Here is a 14,661-nt window from a genome sequence, read left to right on the forward strand (position 1 = left end):
CCTTTTTATAGGCTATAATTCCTCGAATGTCCTCGTCGTAGTTGTATAGGCTCTAGTTTGTCGAATTTTCTCGTCGTTATTGTTTCGCGAGGTGCAAGTTGGAGGATATGGCGTGTTGTCCTACTCATCCCGGTAAGCACTCTCTCGAAATTTCTGAGGTAAGCCTCTCGGTGATGCACAGCATCTCTCATGTAGCGTCCATCACTTCAGTTGGCTGATAAACTCTGTGACCCTCTTGTGCCGACCAAGCGAATCCCATGACGAAGTGCGCCGCTCTTCTTTGCACCTTCTTTATCTCTAGTACAGTTCTGTGTGGTACGGATGCTAGATTGTAATGTCTCAACGTATATTATTGTAATATTCCGTCTGCGAGTACCAGTAATGCAACGCTACCGTAATTGAGACGACAACGCTCACTGCTGTTAGGAAAAGGAGCATCTATGCTTTTTGTAATTCTTGGAGATAACGAATGGCTATTGGAGATTGTGAAAAAGAAGATACATATCGGTTACGAACTTTTATTTGATGTTGGATCCGCGGACCGTCATAAAGGAAATAGTGTGTTTAGCAATACAGTGCATAGTGATTTCTTCGCAAATTAACAATACTGGGCGAATCTGCTACTAACAGGCCCGAACGACGCGCAAGATTTCGCCGTCAGTTTTTGTGTTCAAGACATTCCCTAAGCGACCAGGTTGCTAGTGAGAAGATATGACACTGCCACTGTTGTTCAACTTTCTCATTATCGAAGTGTTTCCAGAAAATCTTACGGCGACTGTGAGTACTTGGCTGCCACGAGAGACGGAGTCTTCATCACATGTTGTAGCTGTTTTCTCCGACTTTGCCTGGCGTCGTCTGCGAACCGGAGAAACGTACCACCGGCACTGCGTCTGTGTCTGCTGCTGCGTCAAGAGAAGCCGCAACAGCGGTGGCTGCGCTTACGGTCCGTAGTGCTCCAGTAGTCCTCACATCGTCCGTGTGGATACCTGTCTTCTGGCAGACAACCCTATTTCCCGCCTCATGGTACGTGGTGTCGCAGTCTGATCCAGCACAGCCGAGAGAACAGTACGTCTGTCGTCTCGGGTGCTAGGTGTGTGGGTTGATGAGCATGCGCGGCTCTCTTCGGCCCATCCATTCCATATTCGCATATCAGCTGTGAGATACCGACTAACGCTAGGAGCACTATGACGGAGCGACAACACGCTGTCGAGATTAACACGACGCAGCCGCTGTGGAATTTCGACACTTTCTCGTAGCCGTTTCGTCGTGTCACGTGGGGTTTTATACGAGCTTTTCGCAGACATTCAAGATTTAAAAGCACTGTCTAAATGGCAAACCCACTGCGTCATCTTTCCTACATCTGTACATCTACTAACAATAAAACTGTAAAGACTATCTGTCTGTTTAATTGTTGTTTGAAAATGCTAACCTCCAAAACTAATACACCAAATTTGATGGGTTTTTCACAGGTAACTTGAGCGAAGCTTTGGGCAATGTGGAGACTTAATGAAAATCGGATCATGAAAAAAATATATATATCGTGATTTACGTTTCTTATTTAAAACTCACATTCTCTGCCTTTATGTTTGTTTGAAGTCACTAATTTCCAAAACTAGTAAGCGAATTGTTATGGGGGACCGCGCGGAATTAGCCGAGTGGACGAAGGCGCTGCAGTCATGGACTGTGCTGCTGGTCCAGGCGGAGGTTCGAGTCCTCCCTCGGGCATCGGTGTGTGTTTTGTCCTTAGGATAATTTAGGTTAAGTAGTGCGTAAGCTTAGGGACTGATAACCTGAGTAGTTAAGTCCCATAAGATTTCACACACATTTGAACATTTTTTTTTGTTATGGGTATTTTTACAGGTAATGTAAGCGTAGCTTGGACCAATATATAGTCTTTATTTCATTAAAACCGGAAGACGGGGAAAATATATAGTAATTTTATCTAAAGTGGTGTGCTCAGCTTAGTAATACAGAGAACGAATCGACGGCGCTAAGGACAGTTTATGGGAGTTTCGTCAGAGATAGAATGAAGTGTGGCAATATTACCTTTATGAATACAAAACAACATTCATTTTACATGGCAGTGATATGTGGATTTATCGATTTCGCTTTATGTATCTCTGCCAGGAAAAACGATTTTATGAAATTTGCTTTGTGATATGGTTCCCTAGTCATTATAATTTGATTTGGTTTTGGTTACAAATATAAATACCTAGCCGGTCGCGGTGGTCTCGCGGTTCTAGGTGCGCAGTCAGGAACCGTGCGACTGCTACGGTCGCAGGTTCGAATCCTGCCTCGGGCATGGATGTGTGTGATGCCATTAGGTTAGTTTGGTTTAAGTAGTTCTACGTTCTAGGGGACTGGTGACCACAGCAGTTGCGTCCCATAGTGCTCAGAGCCATTTGAACCATAAATACCTAGACAATGGTTAAGTCTTCCTGAATACGCCAGTACTGGTAAAAGACTGAGGACCTTGTGGTCTCAAGAATACAGCGAAAATTATGATGTTGTTTGGTTTGTATGGCGCTCAACTGTGGGGTCATTTCGGCCCGTACAAAGTCCCAATTTTTTCACAGTCCAATCTAGTCACTGTCACGAATGTTAAGGAAGCTGTTTAAATGTTAAGGACAACAACAAAAACCCAGTGCCCGAGCAGAGAAAATCTCGAACCCCCGCTGGGCAAGCCACTAAACCACGAGCTTCGGACGACGATTATGAGGCAAGACTTGATGCGGCTCCTACCGCATCAGGCCATAACTAGCTCTTTCAAAACTCCTTCCAAAAACAACGACCGATGTAACTCTTCCCAAGGACGCCATCTCGCTCCTCAGAACCCTTCATTCATAGAGGCTTAAGCTCACTGTAACATCAGAAAAGTGATAATTCTGACGTGAAATGGTGCAGACGAGCGCGTTCTTATATCCCAAATTCCGGTTATTCCTAACATTTCGCCGGCCGCGTTGGTCTCGCGGTTCTAGGCGCGCAGTCCGGAACCGTGCGACTGCTACGGTCGCAGGTTCGAATCCTGCCTCGGGCATGGATGTGTGTGATGTCCTTAGGTTACTTAGGTTTAAGTAGTTCTAAATTCTAGGGGACTGATGACCTCAGAAGTTAAGTCCCATAATGCTCAGAGCCATTTTTTTATTTTGTAATATTCCAGTTAGCTTATGTTATACAACGACCACAAAAAGAGCATAACGCCAGACGCTGCGCGTTGAGAGTATGGACTTCAGTCTCAGTAGCTATTCGCGCAGTCAGCTCTCCGTAGCTCTCTTCCACATCAGTAAAGCAGAAAGTTCTTTCTTCGTGTCCCTAATCACACTACTTTGAACATTGTATACAAGGAAACTTTATAAGTAAAAAATAAATGAATCACGTACTAAGTCTTGTACACAGCTATAAATAATTAACAAGGCAACGTAGTACAGAATGGACATGGCATTACTGCCACCTACTCTGTGCGAATGAGGTGTATATCCTTAACATTTGCATTGCAAAGAAAGCTATTCACTTCACGCCAACCTGACGTTCTATGGATGCAATCTTCATAGTATTCCAGTTTTAATAGCCAACGTTGTATTCATGAAAAGCTAGTATCAACATTCACTCGTTTGGAGACTTCAGGCTTTGTCAGACTGACAGATTCACTTTCTGATTAATATGCACGTAATATTTTCAAATTTCAATTGTTTTAATGTTCCGTAAATGGAGAACATTGGAAGTAGGAAAAATCTCACACAGCCTCGTCGGAACGCAAACTCCACGACCATTAGTCTCACGGGCAGATTATATCTGTATCTGTCTGGCTTGTAAAACCAACGCTGTGCGAGCGGATGGAGCAGAGATAAAAGTGAGGGCAGAGGAACAGCGGCTGTGGTTGCCGTCAGCAGCGTGGCGTGCGGCACCCTGCGCAAAATTAATGGAGCTGTGAGCCACAGCTGCGGTACACCACTTTACGGCCGGCCCCGATCACTGGTTAGCAGCGGCCTTGGCCCCTCGCTGCTGGTCTGATGTATCACCCGCCACAGGTACCGGCCTTCACTACTAACACAGCGCGTTGTCTGTGTACTGCCTCACGTCGAAGCCAGGCACTGCAAACTACCTTTCTGCACATTGCCACATTCCGTTATGGCTCTGATAAAAAATATATGTTGCGTATCTTAGTCAGTCACAGTCACCAGCAATTTTATTCGGTTCGTTTACAGCTTAACACAACTTTAGGTGTAGTGGTTTACGTGTGCTCCAGATCTGATGCCAAATCTCCTATGTTTCTGACTGTGACTGACGGAAAATAATTCGCTACACCAAAATAAGAATTAATGTAGAGTGATATAATTTCGAAAATACATTTGTCTAGAAACTTATTTAAGTGATTAATATTAAAGACAACGGGTTAGTGTAAATAAGGTAAGTCACTTCAGGTGTGAGATACTGGTATATTAATAACCGGTGTAACTGACAGAATGTTGAATACAAGCATGCAAATGAGCATGCATCGTGTTGTACAGGTTCCATATGTCGGTTTCTGCGATGGAGATCCATGGATATGGCACTAGGTCGGTCAATACAAGGATAGTTAATGCTATCTGTGGATGACACTGGAGTTGGTGTCCGATGATGTCCCATATGTGCCCGATTGGAGACAGATCTGGTGATCGTGCATTCCAAGGCAGGATGTCGACACTCTGTACAACATGTAAGGTTGCAACAGAGGTATATGGTCTAGGGTTATCCTGTAGGAAAACATCCACCGGAATGCAGTTCAAATGGTTAAAATGGCTCTGAGCACTATGGGACATACCTTCTGAGGTCATCAGTCCCCTAGAACTTAGAACTACTTAAACCTAACTAACCTAAGGACATCAAACACCTCAATGCCTGAGGCAGGATTCGAACCTGCGACCGTAGTGGTTGCGCGGTTCTAGACTGTAGCCCTTAGAACCGCTCGGCCACCCCGGCTGGCGGAATGCAGTTCATGAATGGCAGTACAACAGGTTTAACCACTAGATTTAGGCACAAATTTGCAGTCAGGGTGTGTCGGACAGCCACGAGAGTGCTCTTGCTGTCATACGAAATCACCCTCCAGACCATAACACCTGCAGTATGGCCCGTGTGTCTAACATGCAGAGAGGTCGGTTGGAGGCCCTCTACTTGTCTCCTTTTAACCAACACACAGCCATCATTGGCACCGAGTCAGAACCAGCTTTCATCAGAAAAAGCAACAGACCATCACCCTGCCCTCCAATAATATCTCGCTTGACACCACTGAAGCCGAAAAAGGCGGTGATTTGAGGTCAGTAAAATGGACGCTACAGGGCGTCTGGCTAGAAAGCTGTCCTTGAAGTAACCGATTTGTAGCAGTTCGTTGTATGATTGCGGTGCCGCATGCTGCTCGGACTGCTGCTGCAGACGCTGTCGATGCGCCAGAGCCATACGCCGAACACGACCCTTGCCCTTTTGCTGGTGCACGTGGCCGTCCGGAGCCAAGTCGTCTTGCGAGCGCACAGTTTCGTGATCACTGCTGCCAGGAATCATGTGAAATGGCTACACTCCTTCCAAGAGTTTCTGCAGTATCGCAGAAGGAACATCCAGCTTCTCGTAGCCCTACTGACTTAAATGCATTCGTGACTAGCATCAACACACCACATTCAATCTCAAATTTCCCAGTAACTACTGAATTTATATCATTACTATTTTCACTAACAGATAGATCTATTTTTGAGGAAGATTTACGTATATAATTTAAAAATATTTTATATATTACGTGGAGATATTGTATGCGCAGCAATCGCCGACATAGCGTAGCTACGGCGGAATAGGGCAAACGAGCCCACATTCGTCGAGACAGATGGAAAACCGCCTTAAAAACCATCCACCGGCTGGCCGGCACACCAGACCTCGACATTAATCGGCCGGGCGGATTCGTGCAAGGGACCAGCACGCCTTTCCGCTCGGGAAGCAGCGCTTAAGACCACGCGGTTAGCCGGATGGTCTGGTAGAGAGATCTTTGCACTGGAATTACATGACAGCGAAGCTTCAGGCGAGCGTGGTAGAGGGTGCAGCCTGCCGATGACACGTGGCAGAGGGTATATGAACCAATGAAAAGTGGTAGAAAGAGACTCCGTACTGATGTTATGTGACAGAGGTAGCTCTGAAACAGTTTGTGTGGTGATGGATGTTTCTTACCCATTTTGCGTGGTACAAGCAACCTCAAAATAATGTGAATTGCAGAGGGCCCTTCTTGGCAATTTCGCATTGCAGAGAGTGTTTCGTGCTGATGTTGCTGGCAGAGGCCACTTCATACGAATATTGAACAGCGGAGGATGCATTGCACTGATGATGCGTGGCTAAGGGGGCTCCGTACCGATGTTGCGTAGCAGAGGGTGCTTCATACCACTGTTGCATGGCAGAGTACGCTTTGTAAAATATTGTGTGGTATACGGTGCTTCGTAACAATTTAGTGTGGTACTGGGTGTTTTGTATGGAGTCTTGGGAGGGGGGGCAGTGGGTGCTTCGTACTAATACTGTGTGGCAGAAGGTGCATTATAACAGTTATGCGTAGCAAACAGCGCTTCGTAACATTGTGTGCGGAGGGGGGCTTCCTGTCAAGTGTGCATGGCAGAGAGAGACGTATAACATCTTTGCGTGGCACAAGAGTGGTGGAGGGTGCTTGTACCAGTGTTTCATGGTAGAGGATGCCTCGTACGAATGTTGTGCAGCAGTGTGTACTCCGCGCCGATATTGCGTAGCACAAGGTGCACCCTAAAGATGCTGCATGCTCCAGAATGGTTTGTCTGATGCCGCATGGCATTGGTACTACGCACAATACTGTGTGGCATGTGAGCCTGTTACCAATTTTACGTGGCAGAGGATGCTCACCAACGATTATAGTGACTGATGGTGCTCTCTAACAGTGTTGCGTGGCGGAGGGTGCTCAATACCATGTAGCGAGATGGAGTTCGCTCCATATCAATTCTGTGTAGCAGATGTTGCACAGTACCGACGCTGTTACATTTGGAAATGCGGGTAAAGCTCACACAGACCGAATGACTCGCACGAGACTGGCACTGCAGTCATAAGGGCAGGAATAGGCTTTGGTTCATACTAAACGCTGCTGCAGTAGGGTGGACCACCCCGTATTGGTCGGCTGTAAAGTCGCTGTAGCTGGCTCGAAGTAGCGCCGTAGCTGGGGTGATTGGACGGTGTGGCAGCTCGCAGCTTCAGTCACTGCCACGAGATGTCACCCCAAACGCCAAATAAATACGGAATAGATAACATTCGAGCCAGCTGAGAAGTTTCCCCGAATCCACTGTTCAAATCGTTTAAGTTGTATACAAGTTTTGATATTCAGTTACCTAATGTGGTTTCCTGATTTTTTAATCATGGCACGTAACAGAACGTCAATGAAATTACCCCTACGCCAGATAAATCGTTTGGCCATACATACACTATGTGATCAAAAGTATCCGGACACGCCCAAAAACATAAGTTTTTCATATTAGGTGCACTGTGTTCCGACCTACTTCCAGGTACTCCATATCAGCGATTTCCGTAGTACTTAGATATCGTGAGAGAACAAAATGGGGCGCTCCGCGAAACTCATGGACTTCGAACGTGCTCAGGTGATTGGGTGTCACTTGTATCATACGTCTGTACGCGAGATTTCCACACTCTCAAACATCCGTAGGTCCATTGTTTCTGGAAACGTGAAGGGACACGTATAGCACAAAAGTGCACAGGCCGACTCGTCTGTTGGCTGTAATAGACCGTCGACAGTTGGAGAATGTCGTAATGTGTGATAGTCAGACATCTATCCAGACCATGACACATGAATTTCAAACGGCATCAGGATCTACTGCAAGTACTATGGCAGTTAGGCGGGAGGTGAGAAAACTTGGATTTCATGGTGGGGCGGCTGCTCATAAGTCACACATCACGCTGGTAAATGCCAAACAACGCCTCGCTTGGTGTAAAGAGCGTACAAAAAATGTTCAAATGAGTGTGAAATCTTATGGGACTTAACTGTTAAGGTCATCATCCCCCCCTAAGCTTACACACTTCTTAAGCTAAATTATTCTAAGGACAAACGCCGGGACCAACCGCACAGTCCATGACTGCAAGGGAGCGTAGACATTGGACGATTGAACAGTAGAACAATGTTGTGTGGAGGGACGAATCACGGACAGCGCGGGATTATCCGAGCGGTCTAGGGAGTTGCAATCATGGACTGTGCGGTTGGTCCCGGCGGAGATTCGAGTCCTCTCTCGAGCATGTGTGTGTGTGAGGGGGGGGGGGGGGGGGGGGGGTTGTGTTGGTCCTTAGGATAATTTAGGTTACGTAGTATGTAAGCTTAGAGACTGATGACCTTAGCAGTTAAGTCCCATAAGATTTCACACACATTTGAAAATTTTTTGAACGAATCACGGTACAGAATGTGGCGATCCGATGGCAGGGTGTGGGTATGGCGAATGCCCGGTGAACGCCATTTGCGGGCGTGTGTAGTGCCAACGGTAAAACTAGGAGACAGTGGTGTTATGATATGGTCGTGCTTTCGATGGAGGGGGCTTGCACCCATTGTTGTTTTACATGGCACTATCACAGCACAGGTCTGCACTGATGTTTTAAGCATCTTCTTGCTTCTCACTGTTGAAGAGCAATTCGGGGATGGCGATTGCATATTTCAATACGATAGAGCACCTGTTCATAATGCACGGCCTATGGTGCAGTGGTTACACGACAATAACATCCCTATAATGGACTGGCCTGGGCAGAGTTCTGACCTGAATCCTACGGAACACCTTTGGGATGTTTCGGAACGCCGACTTCGTGCCAGACCTCACCTCAATGGAGTACTCCGTGAATAATGGGCTGCCATTCCCCATAAAACCTTCCGGCACCTGACTGAAAACATGACTGCGATAGTAGAGGCTGTCATCTAGGCTAAGGGTGGGCCAACACCATATTGAATTCCAGCATTACCTATAGAGGGCGCCACAAACTTGTAAGTCATTTTCAACCAGGTGTCCGGATACTTTTCATCACGCAGTGTACTCAGTACTACCCATGTGAAGCCGGGTCATGTGGCAACTAGTATGGTATTCTTTGCAGCCAGTTAATTCGGTATTACCTTTTTAGAATAGCCGAGGACTCGCAAATACATAGTGGCGTTTTCTTGTTTTTTTATTTCGTGTTCCTGAATTTCTTTCTGTATACGCCACAGTTTTTTACCGCACAGGTAAAAATCTTGATGTATTATGATATCCACAAATGTCTCGTAACAAGAGCGCAGTGAAGAAACACATTTCAGTATGCTGTGAAGTTCCTTCGCAAAATGATCGTAGTTTTCATGGCAAATACACTTGTGACATTTCAGTACTGCACTAAATAAGGATTGGGCTTGGTAACGGCAAAACGAAGATTTTAGCACTGTCTTCTTTACTACGTATTTGTTAGCAGTCACATACCGATATTGTTGCGTTCTTTGTTTAATGTACAAGTTAAACATTTCCCTCTGCACCTCTATTACAAGCACTAGTCTTCATACTCCCATTCCTATTGGCGAAAACCAATCACTTCCAAAACTGGATGATGGCAGGTATGCATTTAACTTTTATATGTGTTTACACATCATAGTTATGCGAATAGTTCTCTCTCGAGAGTATTAAGGTGTTCGAAACTGGTGACAATTGTTCTGAAATATCGCTAATGTATTTTCGAAGATTTGGTGCATTCTTAGCGTAAAACTGACTACACTTGACAGAACATCAGTCACCCCTACGAGGCGTCACACTAATACTTGGTGGCTACAATCAAAATACAACTTCGCACGGAGATCCAGTGAGGCCCGTAATAATCGTGTGGCAGCGAAACTTGGTAGATATGCTACAACTTTCAAGTCGATCTGATTTATGCTGTAAAAAAAATATTAATTCCTCTTTTGACCACCAGGTGCAAACCTGGCGCTATACACTATTTGTGTGACGGTATAACAGTCACGCTGTCATATGACAAGCCATAACATGAGTGAACACTATAACTATCGAGAAGGGAGACTGTTCACTGCTAGCGAAACTGATTTATATGAGTGGCATCAGTTACAGTGTTGCCGACTGAAGCTAACAGGAGAGGCCCGATGTTATTAAATGAGTTAAAGTAGATGAGAATGAAATTCGAAAACACTGGTGAGCTTGGTGTGCAGCTGGAAGAGGAGGCTGTCTTATATCAGTGGACGTTCTTGAGAGGACTTGTACGTGAATAACCGTCAAAAAATTGACTTTATAATTTTGGTCTTAAAAATTCTCTGTAGTTTTCCGAATGAAAAAAATTTACTTCCTGGAAAATGGACCACAGAAAGTACCCAGAATAGAGGAATTTAAAGGTGGCTGGACGCACCAAGACGTCCCCATGGCACACAGTCAGCTCTGTTAAACATAATGTTTTGTTCTCATGTGTTTCGTTTCTATGACTTTAGTCTGAGAAGTAGGCTAAGCAGCGAAAGCTATACAGTTACTTATCTTTTGTTTATACAGGGAGGTTAGTCATTGTTCGCTGTTGTTTTGCTGCGACTATTATGTTTACAGGGAAGTAATTATCTGCGTGACTTTCTTAGTGTGTGCGAGAGTTTCTTATTCCACATGAAATCAATGGGAAGAATTAAGATATTCGGTTTAAACAAGGTTCATTTTATGGAATTCGGTTCACTAAACGGATTCACACTGTTAGTACGAAAATACAACGCGATACAACACTTTAATCAGCTTCAACTACTCTAAGGGCTTCAAAGCTAAAACTAAGATATTTGGACAATGGGCTTGACAGTATTAATGCTGATAATATAGAGACGCCAACTACTGATTGAGGTTGTGTTTTTGTTGAACTATGGTTCAAATGGACCTGTGCACTATGGGACTTAACTTCTGAGGTCATCATTCCCCTAGAACTTAGAACTACTTAAACCTAACTAACCTAAGGACATCACACACATCCATGCCCTAGGTAGGATTCGATCCTGCGACCGTATCAGTTGTACCGTTCCAGACTGTAGCACCTAGAACCGCTCGGCCACCCCGGCCGGCTATTGTTGAACTCTCTGCTCTATCTGAACTAATAAATAAAGCTTTGTAGGGTAAGGAACGTGGCAAAAGTGGTATGCAGGTAGTTATCACTAGGACCGCCGAGTGGTCAATTGGACCACTTATCATACAAGTAGTCCAATGTTTATTTTATCTTCATTAGTTTTCTTTGAATGACCACTTATACTTAAAAGTGACGAGTGGTCACTTTGACCACATTACACGTATATTTGAAAACAGATTATTTAAGGATTGTTGTGCGTCACTCCCAGGATTTATTCTTAGCACTAGTCAAGAATGTACTAAACATGTTGGTTACTGAATTTTATTCGCATCGTTTGAATTTAAAAGCTCAACAATGCAATATCTCATTTATTGTTTGCTATTGGTTTTCGCATGAACAAGACTGATTATTTGAGTACTGGTCTCAGAGCAGTAGACACGGTTCAGATGTCACAGCGATACCAACCACGGCCACGGCCACTTTCAGATGAAGAAATTGTCACACTTTTGTATGAATCGGAAGCTGAAAATGAACCTGAAGTTGAGGACCTTGTGGAAGATTCTACAGATGAAGATTACCAACCTGTCGCTAATGTCGAGTGACAGCTCCGAGACTGAATACGAGTATGAAGGTATATTTACATTCTCTCATATTATTATTATTATTGTTACTATATGAATAATGATCACTAGTATAATAGAGCTTCTACTGCTTCTACTGCTACTTCTGTTACTGCTATTTTATTGTCCGGTATGTTATCTTTATAATGAGTTGTAGTTTTCTAATTGTCTCTTCCCTCATTCAGTTGCTGAACCAGGACGAAGCAGTAACATGAACAATGCTAGAGAAGGACCTACCCTGGGTAAAAAAAGAAATGCTCTTCCTGTAAGTGGACCAATACAGAATCGACGTAGAAGAGGAGAATGAAGTGAGGGTTCACTTCCAGAACGTGGCTCAAAACTCCTGGGGAAGGACGGGATCACGGAGTGGACTGTAGCAGACTTCGGTGTTACTACTCCACGTAGGAGTATTGAAAGAAACACGGGGACCTACTCCACACGCAAAGCGGCACGTCTCAGATGATAATGTTTTGAGTGCCTGGCGCCTTTTAGTTGATCAATCAATGTTGAAACACATAAATGCACAGAAGCAGAGACAAAACGGCTTCTTGGAAATGATTCCTGGAGTTTGCATTTAGAGGAATTATATGCATTTGTAGCTTTATTATATGTTCGTGGTGCGCTAGATGCCATATGTTTTGAAGTAGACGAGTTGTTTTCGAAAAAGTGGAGAGACCCAACACAATGAGCAGAAACAGGTTTTGAGAAACTTTGAAATATCTGCGTTTTGATGAAAAAAATATACGGTCAGAACGTTTGAAAAGTGACATATTTGCACTTATATCAAATAATTGGAACTATTTTATAGAAAACAGTCAGTTGAATTACATACCTGGACCAAATGTCACTGTGGACGAACAACTTTTCCCCAGCAGAACCAGGTGTCCGTATTTGAAATATATGCCGAACAAGCCTGATAAATTCGGAATCAAATTCTGGCTTCTAGCGGATGTATAAACAAAATATATTTGTAATGGGTTCCCTTATGTAGGAAAGAACGAACAGAGGGCACCTAATGGGAAACTTCCAGAACAAGTAGCAATGAAGTTTGCAGCTCCATATTGCAATAAGGGTCGAAATGTGACTACTGATAATTTTTTCACTACGGTCACACTTAGAGAGAGACTGGAAAAAGAAAAAACTAGTCTTGTTGGCACTATCAACCATGCAAGAAAAGAAATTCCGAACACTATAAAAAAAGGAAAACTCTTCTTTATACGTCTGTTCTCTTGAAAAGGCAAGGTGGTACTCTGACTGTTTACCAAGGGAAAAAGAGCAAAAATGTTCTTGTGTATCGCACCATGTACACAGATGTTGAAATACAAAATAATTCTAAACACCTTCCCGAAACAGTGAGCTTCTACAATGGCACAAAATTTGCTGTAGATGTCTAGCACCAGATGACGAGGAAATATTCTGTCCGTTCTGGTACTCGTCGATGGCCTGTACACGTATTTCACAATATCCTTGATTTAGCAGCCATCAACGCATGGATTATTTTTAAGCTAGTGGCATGGATCAAAATAAGTAGGAGGAATTTCATCCTAAATCTAGCAGTAGAATTACGTAGAGCCTATATTGAAACCAGAAATCAGGAAAGGTCGCCAAGGGATGGAAAAGAAAAGGAAGAAAAGGACGATGGTGATGAAGAAAGAGAAGAAGCGGAAATTCCTGCGAAAGTAAGAAAACTATGCCAAACGACGAAATACAGAAACAAGAGAAATGAAGTGTCCAGCACATGCAAGAGATATGTTTGTGGGCCGTGTACATATAAAGTAATAAAGACAGTTGTTTGTAATGCTTGTAAGTAGGATTAGGTACTATACATTGTCATATTTTATGACTGGTCTTTCTCTTAACATATTCATGGGTACTTAGTTTTTTCAGTAAGATTAATTTTTATAAACTTTATAACTACTGCAATACAATTAGTATGGTTGCAGATAAATATTGTGAACTATGTTCTTTAATATTAGTAATATTATGTTCCCATTGTTGTTGTAAAATACAATGATACTGTTATTAAACGTAATTAAAGTGATACATTGTTACCAAGGTCATTAATATTTACATTAAACAGCACAGCATGTACTTACAAAGAAAGTAGTCACTTTGACCACATCGGCGGTTCTAGTATTGTACTACTTCCGGCGATTCTAGTGTTAAGGAGATACGTACTAGAAGAGGTTGTGCATCAAAATTAGGAATTCTTCGTAATTTTTGTGATTTTAGCGAATGTGGTTATACTTGTGGTGTAACTAAACAGAAAGTGTATAACACATATAATAAACTTGCTTATGCTATGAGATGTATAGCAAAGGTTACAGATTTTTTTTACAACTTTTCTGTGCTGTTATGGACTTACCATCCCCTACAAGATTTGACAGTTACAATAAAATTATTCCACAGAAATTAGAGCAAGTAGCAAATGATTGCATGAAAAATGCTGTTCAGGAAAGTGTAGACATGAGTGACAATAATGCATGTATGTCTGCAGCCCTTGATGCATCCTGGCAACGAAGAGGCCTTAGTTCCCTAAATGGTGTAATGACAGCTACCTCCTTGGGTAATGGTAAAATCATTGATGCGGAATGTATTATCAAGAATTGTCATGGCTGTACTACTGGTATTGAAAATCATAAATATTTTATTAATTTTAGTGGTTATATTGAAGGGATGGAATCTGAAGGTGTTGTGAAGATAGTTCATAGGTCAGTGGAGAAATATGGTATATATAGGAGGTGGAGACTCAAAAAGGTGCCAAAAAGTTGGTGAATACAAACCTTATACTGACTCAAAAACTGAAAAAAAAAATTGAATGTATTGGAAATGTCCAGAAAAGGTTAGATACAAGAATGAGAAACTTGAAGAGTAATTTGAAGAGAAAGAAATTAGCTGAAGGTAAGTGCAATTGTGGACGTGGTTGGCTTACAGACGAATAACTAGACAGACTGCAGTATTATTA

Source organism: Schistocerca gregaria, chromosome 1 (assembly GCF_023897955.1).
Source record: "Schistocerca gregaria isolate iqSchGreg1 chromosome 1, iqSchGreg1.2, whole genome shotgun sequence".
Classification (NCBI taxonomy): Eukaryota; Metazoa; Arthropoda; class Insecta; order Orthoptera; family Acrididae; genus Schistocerca; species Schistocerca gregaria.